The sequence below is a fragment of the Microcaecilia unicolor genome, chromosome 9 (assembly GCF_901765095.1).
Source record: "Microcaecilia unicolor chromosome 9, aMicUni1.1, whole genome shotgun sequence".
NCBI classification, from domain to species: domain Eukaryota; kingdom Metazoa; phylum Chordata; class Amphibia; order Gymnophiona; family Siphonopidae; genus Microcaecilia; species Microcaecilia unicolor.
The window spans coordinates 117,901,006-117,915,269 of NC_044039.1; positions in this window are offsets into that span (position 1 = coordinate 117,901,006).

Here is a 14,264-nt window from a genome sequence, read left to right on the forward strand (position 1 = left end):
GTGTGTGTGTGTGTGTGTGTGTGTGTATATATATATATATATATATATATATATATATATATATATATATATATAATTATTTTTGTGTGATCACATCAAAACAAAGAGTACTGGTCACTTTAATAAGTATCAGGCCATATTTTGTAAGTAGTCACCAGACTTTGGTGTTGTCGCATGGATAATGCAGTTTTCCTCTTGCTTATGAATGCTAAAATATAATTCTGATGGGGCCTAATATTTCAGGGAGAAGACAGGTTACATGATGTCACAAGTCATGTGAAATGCAAGCAGGCATTCCAATATGTTAGACTGTAAACAATGGACACAGGGAAATATCGACTGTACCTGAATCCAACTCACTTTGAGTTGCAAACGAAAAGGCGTGAGATAAATCCATATAACATATTTTCATTAATTATTTCCAAACTTGATGATGTGCCAATGTGTGTTACATGTTCAATTAAAGCTCATAGCAAGATCCTCCCAATCTACCATCCTCTCCCATCATCACAACCTACCTCAAATCTGTCCCTTCAAATTCCTCCTCCCAGACTCCCCAGCACCTCCCTCACAAACACAGAAATCCCAACATAAAATAATATACATCTACCAACACCTACTATATTAGTAATAAAATATTAGGAAATGAATACAGGATAAAACAAAGAATGTTACAATGCCTCTGTATCATTCTGTAGTGGACCAAATTCTTGTCACCGAATCTCAAAAAAAAGATATAGCAGGATTAGAAAAGATAGAGAGGAGACCAAAATGATGAAGAGGATGCAAGGACGCTCAAATTTGGAAAGACTAAGGGGCCCTTTTACAGAGCGGCGGTAAGTCCAACGCGAGCTTACTGCTCGCTCTTCCGGGACTACCGAGGGCCCAACGCAACCTCCAGCGTTAGTCCCACCTCGAGCGCATGCCTCAGTGGGTAGCGGTAATAGCTTCCCTTTGCATGACCACGAGGTAAGAGTTATCTCACCGCATGGCCGTTTTTTTCGGCTTTTACTGGCTACGGGAAATATGGCCCCCACCATAGCGCAGGGCCCTTTTTCCCGCAGCTTGGTAAAAGGACCCCTCATGGTTCTCCAGCTTCTAGAAAAAGACAGCTGAGGTAAGATATGATAAAGGTATATAAAATCCTGAGTGGAGTGGAACAAGTAAACACAAATCGATTGTTCACTTTTTCAAAAAGTACAAAGATTAGGGGACATGTTAGGAACTTACATAGTAGCACATTTAAAACCAATGAGAAACCCTTTTTTTCACTGAATGCATAATATCTATAGTATTTCTATAATGTCTTTTAGAGTTTGGGTGATGGTTTGCTATCTAAGAAGAGAAAGTGGGAACTGCAAGGTATGATACTTGTTAGAAGTTGTATGCTTTGCAGTGTGATGATTATGACCCACTAGAGAAATAAATAAAATAAAAACAAACAAGTTTTTAACTTTTTCCTGAAAGACAAATAATGTCACTCAAATCATAGCTCAATAGGTAATGAATATTACAGTTTAGACCCATAGACTGCAAACATACACAAACTAGTACAATGCAGTCTAATAGCTCCAGGGACCTGAAGCAACAACCTCTGTGAAGTTCTCAGTCTCCTTGGGGGTTCATATAAACCCAATAACTCACGGAAATAGGATGCATCATGCAAAAACAAAGCATGGAAAACTAGACAAAGAACTTTGAACTGAATCCGAGATTCAACTGACAACCAATGAAGTTTGAGTAACACGAGAGAAATATGATCCTCGCTTTTTGTTCAGCAGTAGAAGTAATTGTGCCACCTCATTTGATATATAGGCAGATTGCAGTACAGACTATTCCAGTAGTCGAATATGCAAGTAATGAATGCAAAAATTAACGTTTCCAAGTCCTGGTGGTCCAACAGGGAATGTAGCTATGTAAATTAATAGCAAACTCACCACAACTGAGATGTGAAAGTCTATTGACAGGTCTTATCAAGCAACACTCACAAATTCCTAACAACTTCTTTCCTCCTTAAGGGAATACTAAAAACAGATGGCACAAATGACATTACATTCCAAGTTCAGCTCTTCCACAGATAATTGAAACTTTTCTGGGTTAAGTCTTTGTTCTGCCACATGGGTACCTCACTACAGAAGCTGTTTATCACGGCCATTGACTGATTAAAACCAATCTCAATACAAAGCTGAATGTCATCTGCAAAAAGATCAACTAGTATATACATTTTTCACAAGCAGGTGCCAAGCTTAAGTCCAGATAAGTAATTTTATATATAAGTTGGTCATAAATTAAGAATTTAAAACAAGAACATAAAAGGATCAAGTATGATAATTTAGCTGTGCTTAAGGAATAAACCAGTTTTAGCTTCGGATAAATGGGGATGAATGATTATTATGGAGAGTCTCACTGTTAGAACATAACATTGTTACCACAGTATTTTGGCTGTATCCACAAAAAAGATGACTTGTTATCTCAAAGCTCTTAATAACCTCAATTAAGGTAAAAAAGAAAGGGGTTAATATTCAAAGGCACTTATCTGGTTACCAGGTGCTGGTAACCAGAGAAGTGTCAGCAAGAGGGATATGTAGTGTACTAACCAGATTGTGCCACTAAATATTCCCTCTGGCCATATCAGTACTATCCAAACAGTGCCAGCGCGGTCCATGGGTGGAACTTGGGTAGAGCTGGAGGTTATCCACTTATCTTTGTTTTTTGATATGGCGTCCTGTTGAGACTCCATGACACATTGTGGGTTTTTTCAGCACCATTTTGTCTTACCATTCCCTGAGAGCAGTGTCCTTCTACATTTATATATGGTACTTACTCCATGTTATTTGACTGTACTGTTTTCCAACATCCATCAGTGTTTCTATGATCCCTGAGGCAGGCGGTTTTGCCCCGCAGATACACAGTCCCGTGTCGGGTCCATACTGGTGCAAATAAAGGTTTTCTCCTGGACAATTACCTGTGTGGGATTTTTTCGCATATACTCCCAGAGCTGCTACTCTTGTTGTCTCCTCTACTTTGTTTTATTGCCTTTGTGTTCCCGTAGAGGTGGTTTCCTGTTCTCCTTGCTTCGGTTTTTTATCCGCTTATCTGCCATATTCAGATCATTAAGGAGATAACAGACTAGATAAAGTTAGGGCAGCAAAAGGCTTCCTAACTTTATCTGGTTAGCTATTTAAAAATGGCCGCTAACTGGATAGTACTTCTGGATTGGCTATGGTATTGAATATTTGATTTGATTTTAAACGCAATAGCCATTGCTTTGATTACACATTGACCGCCAGGGTTCAATATTGACCGGAAAGCAAATAGCACCAAAGCTTGGAAAAGACCACACTGCAAAGGGACTGCTTCTGATTCTCTACCTTCCCAAACTACTTTCTGTAAGCTATTGATCAAGAACGGTGACACCAAAGAAAACACTGAACCCAAATGCCCCAGGTTCCAAAGCCTCCTCAAGATCAGATGGTAGTGAACTCCATCAAGCTGCCAATAAATCTAGAAAAATCAGCAAAACATGTTTTCATTTATCAAAATAAGACAAATATCACTAAAGAGATACAAAATCAGTCTCTGTCCCATGGTCTCTGCAAAGAGCAGATTGTCTTGACCTAAGCCCTTTCTCAGCTCCAATAATTGTTTAGTAAGCGGGGCAATTCTATAAATGGGTGCCTCCCTTGTGGTGTCCTGATGCAATGCAGGGAATGCCAATTCTATACACTCATCAGAGTGCCCTGATGCCTTCATTCAATACTATTGCAAATCCTGCATTTGGCATGCCAAAAAGGTGTGCCCGCATATTGCCAGGTTAATGATAGGTGTAAATAGGTGCACCTAAATGTACCACTCAAACAAACACATCTTATAGTATTCTATAAGATGTGCATATACCCACATGCCCATTCCCCATCTTTGCCCTCTTCCGAACTGCATGCTTTGCCACTTACCTGCAAGCTTACAGTACAGTGCTTAGGACAGACATGTACACACGTGGCACACACTTTTCAATATATGCATGAAAAAAAAAACACGTGTAAATGCAGGCACACCTTTTACAGAATTACCCTGAAAATATTTCCATGGAAAAGAAGGTTCTGTAGAAAGGATATTTCTGTTACACTTTTAAGTAAGCACTGAGACACAGTGTACAGTGGTGGCTATAAAAAAAAGGCATGAGGTTAAGTACCTTATGGCACTCATTTTTGCAGCAGATGGACATCTCAAACTAGCCTTAAAAAAGAAAGTCCATCTGCAGAAAACATCCAAATTGTGATTTTCAAAAGGCAGAATTTGACCATTTTCCACTGCAGTTCATCCACATAGCAAGAAGCTGTGTTGGAAGCGTGTTTTGGGAGAAACAAGGGCAGGAACAAAATTTGGACATCTTTCGGTGATAATGGACCAGGAAGAAATGTCCAAGGCAAAAAAGGCCATTTTAATCTATACCTGTTTCAAACACGTCCAGGGTACAAAAAAGGTGACTTGATTGATCAGCTAAACACTGAAGGGATGAAAGCATGACTCCTCCTTAATCTCCCAGTGGTTACTGACCCCCTCCCATCCCCCAAAGAAGTGAACGTGATAGTGAGTGCCAGGCTCTGTGACAGCTTCAGGTATTATGGCCATTCCAATAGCTTAGCAAGCAAGTGTAAGTAGTAGCCTAGTGGTTAGTGAAGTGGACTTTGATCCTGAAGAACAGGGTCCCATTCCCACTGCAGCTCCTTGTGACTCTGGGCAAGTCATTTAACCCTCCATTGCCCCAGGTACAATAAGTACCTGTATATACTATGTAAACCGCTTTGAATGTAGTTGCAAAAACCACAGAAGGGCAGTATATCAAACCCCCCATTCCTTTAACTCTTTTATTTCTGTACAAATATGTGAGCCCTCCTAGAACATAGAAATACCTGAAATTTTAAGACACCTGCAAGTGTGATAGCTATTGTAGTGGTGTACCTTTAGGTACAGTAGGTTTATATCTGCTCCTGGAGGGCTCTCAATAATATATAAATGCATCAAGGTGGGATTTGTACCTGGGTCCCATTATTTTAAGTCAACCGCACCAGTGACGATCCTAGGTCGGCTGCCACCCGGGGCGGATAGCTGATGTGCACACACCCCCTCCGGGGTGCAGCACACTTCCCCCCCCCCCCCCCGGTGCAATGACACCCCCCCTCCCCCCCGGGTACATTATTGGCTACTGGGAGCAGCCGCGCGGTTCTCGGCTCCGCTGGCTCCCTGCTCCCTCTGCCCCAGAACAGGAAGTAACCTGTTCCGGGGCAGAGGGAACAGGGAACCAGCTGTCTGCACCCCTCCAGCAGCGTGCACTCAGGGCGGACCGCCCCCACTGCCCTGCCCCTGGTACGCCACTGCGTCTGCCTGGCCGTTTTTGTACAAATGATGCCAGACAGATGTTTTTGTGCCTGCTTTTTTGACATTCATATTTTGGAAAATGGCTCTTCATTTTGGACGTTTTCAATGAAAGAATATCCTTCTCACTTATTTTCAAACAGGAAATCCTGATGTTTTTCCTGTTCGAAAATGGCTGTAAGATGGACTTTTTTTCTTTTGAACATTATGAGCAGGCTGTACCAATTCTGACATGGACAATCTTTTGAAATATCCCTCCACATATAAGAAAAAAGGGGTACTTTTTATTTATTTATTTAATTAGTTAGTTAGTTAGTTCATTCTTGCACTTGATATGCCACAAATAGATCCATAACTGACGACTAAGCAGTTTGCAATGAAAGCAAAATAGTGCTGACAGAGGAGTAGCAAGGAGGGGGATCAACAGAGAAAAGCAAAAAGGAAAGGCTAGGTAGGGAGCGAGTTAAAAGTCAGAGAGAAGTGAAAGGTATTAAGGAGAGCTTTGAAGGATTGAAGGGAGGACATAGCTCTGAGGAGGGGAGGGGAGAGCATTCCAAAGTTTGGGACCAAGATAGCTGAATGCAGTATCACAAAAGAAAATAAGATATAGAGCAGACGATGAAGAGACGCACAATAGGTTATCAGAAGACCGAAGGAAACGAGAAGGAGCACAAGGAATCAATAGCCTGTTTAAATAGGCAGGGACAGAGGGAGAGCGGCCTTAAAGACCACATTAGCAGTTTGTATCAAATTCAGGAGGAAACAGGAAGCCAATGTTCCAGATAGAGAAGAGGGTAACATAATCAAAGCGGAGGGCTCTAAGAATGAGTTTGACAGATGTGGATTGAATCAATTGACACCATTTCAATGAATAAAGGGGAATACAAGCATAAAGAGAATTACAGTAGTCAATATGTGAAATGACCAAGGCAAGGATCAGGGAGCGGAGGGACTGAGGGGAGAGAAAGGAGCAAACAGAGCTGTACGTTGGAGGGTGAAAAAAGCGACTCAAGCTATAGAATCAATCTGATCCTTGAAAGTGAGTTAAAATCAAAGACAATGCCCAGGGTTCCAATGGAGTCATAAAACCTAAGGGGTCATTTTATTAACAGATTTAGCGTGCAGTAATGATTAGTGCGTGCTATATGGTAATAAGCCCATTGTATTCCTATGGGTGTCTTTCATTTAGTGTGTGCTAATCACTGCATGCTAAATCTGTTGCTTAGTAAAAAGACCCCTAAGAGAGAGCAGTTATCAATGACATGGGGAGGGGGCAGGGGAGCAGGGAGTAGGAAAAATGATGGATTCACATTTAGAGAAGTTAAGAGCCCATTGTCCTTAAGCCATGCAGAAACAGCACTGAGACAAGAGTTCAGTACGGTTGAAGGGGAGGAAAAATCAAAGACACGATAAAGGAGTTGTATGTCATCTGCCCAGCAGAATGGTCCCTCATCTTGGATAATTTTGAGAAAGGGGTACAAAAATATATTAAAAAGTGCAGGTAAGAGAATGGAAACCTGTGGAACACCCAACTGAACAGAAAACGTTGAGTTGAAAGAGCCTGAGTGGGAAAGTTAGAAGGAACGATCAGAGAGGTAGCTAGAGAACCATGAAAGAACTAGACCAGAGACGCCAATAGAATGAAGGTGATGAAGGAGAAGAGAATGATCAACTAAATCAAAGGTTGAAGACAGATCCAAAGAAACATTAATGGCCTGTACAGCAAGTATGAGCATAAATTACTCCAGTTTTCTAAGTTAAAATGTTCACATACCTTTTTTTCAAAAATCACCCCCTGGGAAATTTGCACCTGTTCTGTGTCTGATACACATTTCTTATATGTGCCTTTAAGTACATTTTCTAAAGTACATGTATAATCCCAAACCTTGTTACAACCCTGCCCTAGGAATATCCCTGCATATGCAAAGTGTATGCACATCATTTTACACACACATACATTGGGCATTTTATAAAAACCATTTCTGTGGAATTGTCTTTTAAATTTGCTCACCTAGGACCTGATTTGAAATAACAGGACACCTGTTATTTTCTGTACTACCTAATTTATGGAATTCTATGTCTTTCGAACTCAGACATGACTACAATTATTTGAGTTTTCATAAGTTACTAAAAACTTGAGTTTGATTGTTATTTTACTACTATTGCCGGTAATGATTTTATTTGTTTATATATATTTGATGCAATCTTTGGTCTTATTTGTTTTTATATATCTGATCCAATATTTGTTTTTATATATCTGATCGAATTCTTGTTTAAAGTTGCACATTATTTGTACTGTAAACTGGTACGAGTAATTCAATATTGGCTTCTGTAGTATATTACTTTTATTGTAAACCAGCTCAAGCTTTTGTGGTGCTGATGGTATATAAAAACTTGTGTTAGTATTAAAATCAACATAGGCACCTATTGTCAACTGCTCCTCTCACCCGAGTTATCGGCTCTCGCTCCCACACTCGTCCGTGCTGTCTGCTTCCGACGCCACACTCGTCCGTGCTGTTCACTCTCACATCCACACAGTTCAGCTAGCCAAGCTTTCCAACACAGTTCAGCTAGCTAGGCTTTTCAACACAGTTCAGCTAGCCAGGCTTCTCAACACTGCTCCTCAGTAAGGCAGCAAGGTCTCAAAATTCACTTCAGCCAGCCCAGCTTTAAACACAGTTCAACAAGTCAGGCTAGAAATGATCCACCACCCACAACTGTCAACAACTTATCTCTTGACATCCACCCACTGGATCCTCCTGACTTCACTGCCTCATCCAGAAGTTACTCCCCTCCTTCCATCTCTCCCTCCAACACCTCCATCCTTTCCTCTCCTACGACTTCCTCTTTTCCCCAACTCCTCCCATTCCATCTCCTCATTCTCCACACCCCCACTCATATGTTCCACACCCTCCCCAGCTGACTCCATTCCCCAATCAGCCCCATCTCTTTCCTTCTCCTGCAACTCAGGTTCTCATTTGTCATGACCCCTCTTATTCTTCCAGGCAGTCTGGAATCTGTGTTCTCTATGCTCCTGCCTCCTCCCCTCCCGCAATGCATTCTGGGTTCTGTAGTTGTTCTGGTCTTGCCTTTCCCTCTCCCGCAATGCACTCTGGGATCTGTAGTTTTTCTGCTCTGGTTTGTCCCTCTCCCGCAATGCATTCTGGGATCTTTGGTTTCTCTGATTCTTACACTATGTACCATCATAAGACAAGCACCCAAACCAGCCCCAGCAGTACATAAATGATGATGCACACATTTACAGATTTAGGCATTCTCAGGGGCATAATTTGAACAGAGCGTGGGTCGTGACTGTGTGCTTATTATAAAGAAAATGTCCCAATTATGGGGCATATGTGTGTGTGTGTGTGTGTGTGTGTGTGTGTGTGTGTGTGTGTGTGTGTGTGTGTGTGTGTGTGTGTGTTTCACCTATTCATTCTATAAATGGCCTCAACATTGCAAATGCATATTTGGATGCAAGCACAATTTAATTGAGTAATAAGTCAATTAGCACCAATAATTGAGTGCTAACAATTACTGGTATTAATTTGCAAGAATCTGGATTTGCACGCGCATCTTGCTATGCACTGTTCTATAAAGATGCATGTGCAAATCTTTGAAGGGCACTTTTACTAAGCTGTGGTAAAAAGGGCCTTGCGCTAGGGTCGGGGGCTGTTTTTGCTGCACCCAGAGGCCCTTTTTACTGCAGCAGGTAAAAAGGCCATAAAAAGAAATGACCATGCAGGGAGGGAGCACTTATTGCCACACAAAATATTTCCACGGCGCGGCCCGATTACAGCTGGGTTAACGCCTGCGGAAATATTTTTGCTAGTGCCGGAAATGCCACACGTGAGGGGTGGAAACCTATGGAACTTTGGAAAGCTAAGTGCTTTGAAAATATTGGTGTCTGTAACAAAGAAAATGTTCTATTCAATGTGGAAGCTCAAACGATTAGAACCTTTCTTCTCAAGAGCAACTTTTCGATACCTAATACAATCAATGGTCCTAAGCCATACAGATTATTGCAACGGAATCTATGCGGGCTGCAAAGAACAACTCATTAAAAAACTCCAGACCGCCCAAAATACAGCAGCCAGGCTGATATTCAGCAAAACATGCTTCGAAAGTGCCAAACCCCTCCGAGAAAAGTTGCATTGGCTCCCAATCAAAGAACGGATCATCTTCAAAATCTGCACCTTAGTCTACTACTTAACATTTCTAGAGCGCTACTAGGGTTACTTAGCGCTGTACAAAATAAGCAAAGAAGGACGGTCCCTGCTCAAAGGAGCTTACAATCTAAAGACACAAAATCATTTATGGCGTAGTCCCAGGATACATGACAGACCTTATAGACTTACCAATAAGAAACAAAGTCAGATCGTCAAGATCCTACCTAAACCTACACTACCCAAATTGCAAAGGACTGAAATACAAAACAACTTACGCAGCTGGCTTCTCCTACATAAGCGCATAACTATGGAATGTGCTCCCAAAAGCTGTGAAAACAATCCACGACCACTTGAACTTCAGGAAATCACTAAAAACCAACCTCTTCAAAAAGGCCTACCCCAACGACCCCACGTAACCCTCTTCACCTACCAACACAGCATGACTATGATCGAACAGGACATCACGCAATCTTCATCCATTCCGACCCTCCACTTATACCTTATACGATCACTATACAACTTTGTATTTGTTATCCACCGACTGGGCAAATGCCTTTGATGATACTATGTAAGCCACATTGAGCCTGCAAATAAGTGGGAAAATGTGGGGTACAAATGCAACAAATAAATAAATTGCTGTGCAATATTCTATAAACGACACCCAACATGGCATGCCGTTTAAAGAATAGTGCTCAATGTTTATTTTTTGCTGTGCCCCCAGTTTGGGTACCATATACTGAATCTAGTCCTGTACGTGTGCCAGAATTTTGTTTCAGCACAGAAGTTGATTGTATGCATGCTAATTTCTAGGAATATGCATACAAGTAATCTGTACACACTTTACATCTTCAGGTGCTCAAGCAAACCGAGGACCCTGTATACTATGCCGCACTACAGGCATGTTAGCATTTTTAGAATGCGCTAAACATTAGCAATCGCTAACCGGGTAGATGCCCATGATATTCCTATGGGCGTCTACACAGTTAGCACATGCTAAAAACGCTAACATGTCTTAATAAACGGCCCCAAATGTACACTCACAAATGCATGAGTAGCCATGGTGAACATGTGTAGATTATTAAATACACACCTCCACAAAGACTTCAGCAGATTATATCTAGGCCAGCTTCCAAGAAGGTGAAAATGTATGCAGCCACTTTTCAGCAGTGATTTCTGCAGGTTTTTAAATTCTGTTTTACAAAGGCACATGGGGCCCTTTTACTAACATGTGATGATCGGTTCCATTACGTGAAACAGGACTTGCAATAAATTTTGGTTACGTGGGGTCGTTGGGGTAGGCCTTTTTGAAGAGGTTGGTTTTTAGTGATTTCCTGAAGTTCAAGTGGTCGTGGATTGTTTTCACAGCTTTTGGGAGCCCATTCCATAGTTATGGAACATAGTTACATAGTTAGTAGCACACTAGCCCTTAATGAGCAGAATCATTAAATGTTTGCAGATTGACCAGTCTAATTCCTAAAAGGCAGCTTTAACTAAAAATTAAAAATAATTTTGCAAATGCATTAGACATGCCAATGGTTATCAAAGGTCACTAGCAAGTGGAGTTATCATTGTTCCAAGTCTTGACATAATCACAGAATAAAACATACAGTCTTGATAGCCACATCCTGTAAACATTTGTGAAAATTAAAGGAGAAATTAAGGCTATTAGACTTATTAGACTTGAGATATGGTTTTCTTAAATCCATGCAGAGATCGAAATATTTATATTGGGTAAAGGATGACCAAGGGGGCTTTGATATCATCATCCAAGTGTTAATGAGATCCTACAAGGATTTAGCTGAGATGTTCAAGGTAACATACATACATAGTAAATGACAGCAGAAAAAGACCTGCACGGTCCATCCAGTCTGCCCAACAAGATAAACTCATATGTGCTACTTTTTGTGTATACCCTACTTTGATTTGTACCTGTCCTCTTCAGGGCACAGACCGTATAAGTCTGCCCAGCACTATCCCCGCCTTCCAACCACCAGCCCCGCCTGCCATCACCGGCTCAAGGTGAAGAATAAACTAGGAGTTGACCAGCACAAATCAACACCAAAGCTTGGAAATAATTGGTGCTTGCCTCTTTCCCATGCAGATTATATGTAGACGTCTTGATTAAAAAGTTCCTCGTTTTTACCACACTGTGGCACTGTTGATCCATGAAGTATTAAAAAAAAGCAAACATGAACCCTATTCAAACCTTTCATAGCTTCTTGTTGAGACTGTGAGCTTCAGAAGAGAGAAATAATGAACTGGTACATAAAAAATAGCAGTGTGAAATGTTTCTAAATATATGGATTTATACATCTTTTTCCAACCTGTAATAATTCACATATGTAAACAATATTATTAACTGGGGATTGCATTCATTTGAAATGAAATGAGAAATGTATTTTATTTATTTGGATTTATTTACCACCTTTTTGAAGGAATTCACTCAAGGAGATGCACAGCAAGAATAAGTCAAATACAAGCAATAGACAATTACAGCAGTAAAAATATTCAAACAACAAAACAAAGTATGGCATAGTATGCTATATTACAATGCCAACACAATACACAATAAAACATTTTAATGGACCGCATAGGGTGTACGCAAAATGGAACATATAGATAGATAAGATGGAGTAACAGGTGTAAGAAAATAGGGAACTAGTTTAAAGAAAAGTTGCTTGACATAATTTTTGCTAGGGTAGCAGTGGATAAACATGTTGTGCTATAGTATGTGCAGCCGGTGTCATTTACTTCTTCCGTTAAAAGGCCTGGTTGAAGAGCCAAGCTTTCATCAGCTTCCTGAAGTAGAGATAATCTTGTGTTAAGTGAAGCCTTTCAGGGAGTGCATTCCAGAGTGTGGGGGCTACTTCGGAGAAGGCTTGTTTGTGGGTATCACATCGTGTGATGTCCTTTGAAGAGGATGTGACTAAGGATACTCCTTGGGAGGACCTTAGTGACCTTGACGGTATGTAGAGGGAGATCCTGTCCTTCAAGTACTCTGGGCCATTTCCTTTAAGGGCCTTGAAGGTCACACATAGAGTTTTAAATTATATAAGTACATAAGTGTGGAAAAGTGCATCAAGCCCAGTATCCTGTTTCCAACAGTGGCCAATCCAGCTTACAAGTACCTGGCAAGATCCCAAAACAGTACAATACATTTTATGTTGTTTATCCTAAAAATAAGCAGTGGATTTCCCGCAAGCCCATCTTAATAATGGCTTATGGACTTTTCTTTTAGGAAGGTAGCCAAACATTTTATAAACCCTGCTAAGCTAAGCTTGTAGCACATTCTCTAGCAACAAATTCCAGAGTTTAATTACACATTGAGTGAAGAAATATTTTCTCCAATTTGTTTTAAATTTATTACTTTGTAGCTTTATTAAGTGCCTGTCACATCTCCTACCTCAACAGCGTTCACGAGCGGCGCGAGGCTCCATTGCAGCGCCGCCTTAACCAGCGCAGCATGCGCTTCCAGCCCCTCGGGTGGCACTGCTTTTTTTTCTGGTTCAGCACCTCTAAGCCACAATGCGCCACACGTTTGCCAGGCACGTAATTCCTCCCTGGAATTTCTGTTCAGTCTCCCTGTTCCGCCAGGCAGGGGCATATCTGAACTTCAACGGTAGGGGGGGGCCACAGCCGAGGTGAGGGGGCACATTTTAGCCCCCCCCCCGGTGCCGCTGACCCCCCCCCAACTGAAGACAACGACACCACCACCACCTTCAACTACTTTGAACCCCCCCTCCCGCCGTCACTCCGCCGTTGCGCCTCACCTCCCTTTGCTGGGAAGGGACCCCAACCCCCACCAGCGCTGCCAAAGTCTCCTTCCTTCCTTCGTTTGGGTTTGGTTTCTGACGTCCTGCACGCACGTATAACGTGCAGGACGTCAGACTCACAGAAACTTCTCAAAAAACCATCACTAGACCCTACCTGTCCCTCCAACTACCACCCCATCTCCCTCCTACCCTTCTTCTCCAAGATACTTGAACGCGCCGTTCACAGCCGCTGCCTTGATTTTCTCTCCTCTCATGCCATCCTCGATCCTCTTCAATCCGATTTTCGCCTTCTACACTCGACAGAAACGGCACTCACTAAAGTCTGTAATGACCTGTTCCTTGCCAAATCCAAAGGTCACTACTCCATCCTCATCCTCCTCGACCTATCCGCCGCTTTTGACACTGTCAATCATAATTTACTTCTTGCTGCACTATCCTCATTTGGGTTCCAGGGCTCTGTCCTCTCCTGGTTCTCCTCTTATCTCCCCCACCGTACCTTCAGAGTACATTCTCATGGATCTTCCTCCACCCCCATCCCACTCATTCTTCAGGGATCTGTCCTTGGACCCCTTCTTTTTTCAATCTACACCTCTTCCCTGGGCTCGCTGATCTCATCTCATGGTTTCCAATATCATCTTTATGCTGACGAAACCCAGCTTTATCTCTCCACACCAGACAACACTGCGGAAACCCAGGCCAAAGTATCGGCCTGCTTATCAGACATTGCTGCCTGGATGTCCAACCGCCACCTGAAACTGAACATGGCCAAGACCGAGCTCATTGTCTTTCCACCCAAACCCACTTCTTTTCTCCCTCCACTCTCTATTTCAGTCGACAACATCCTCATCCTCCCTGTCTCATCTGCCCGCAACCTCAGAGTCATCTTCGACTCCTCCCTCTCCTTCTCTGCCCATATCCAGCAGACAGCCAAGACCTGTCGCTTCTT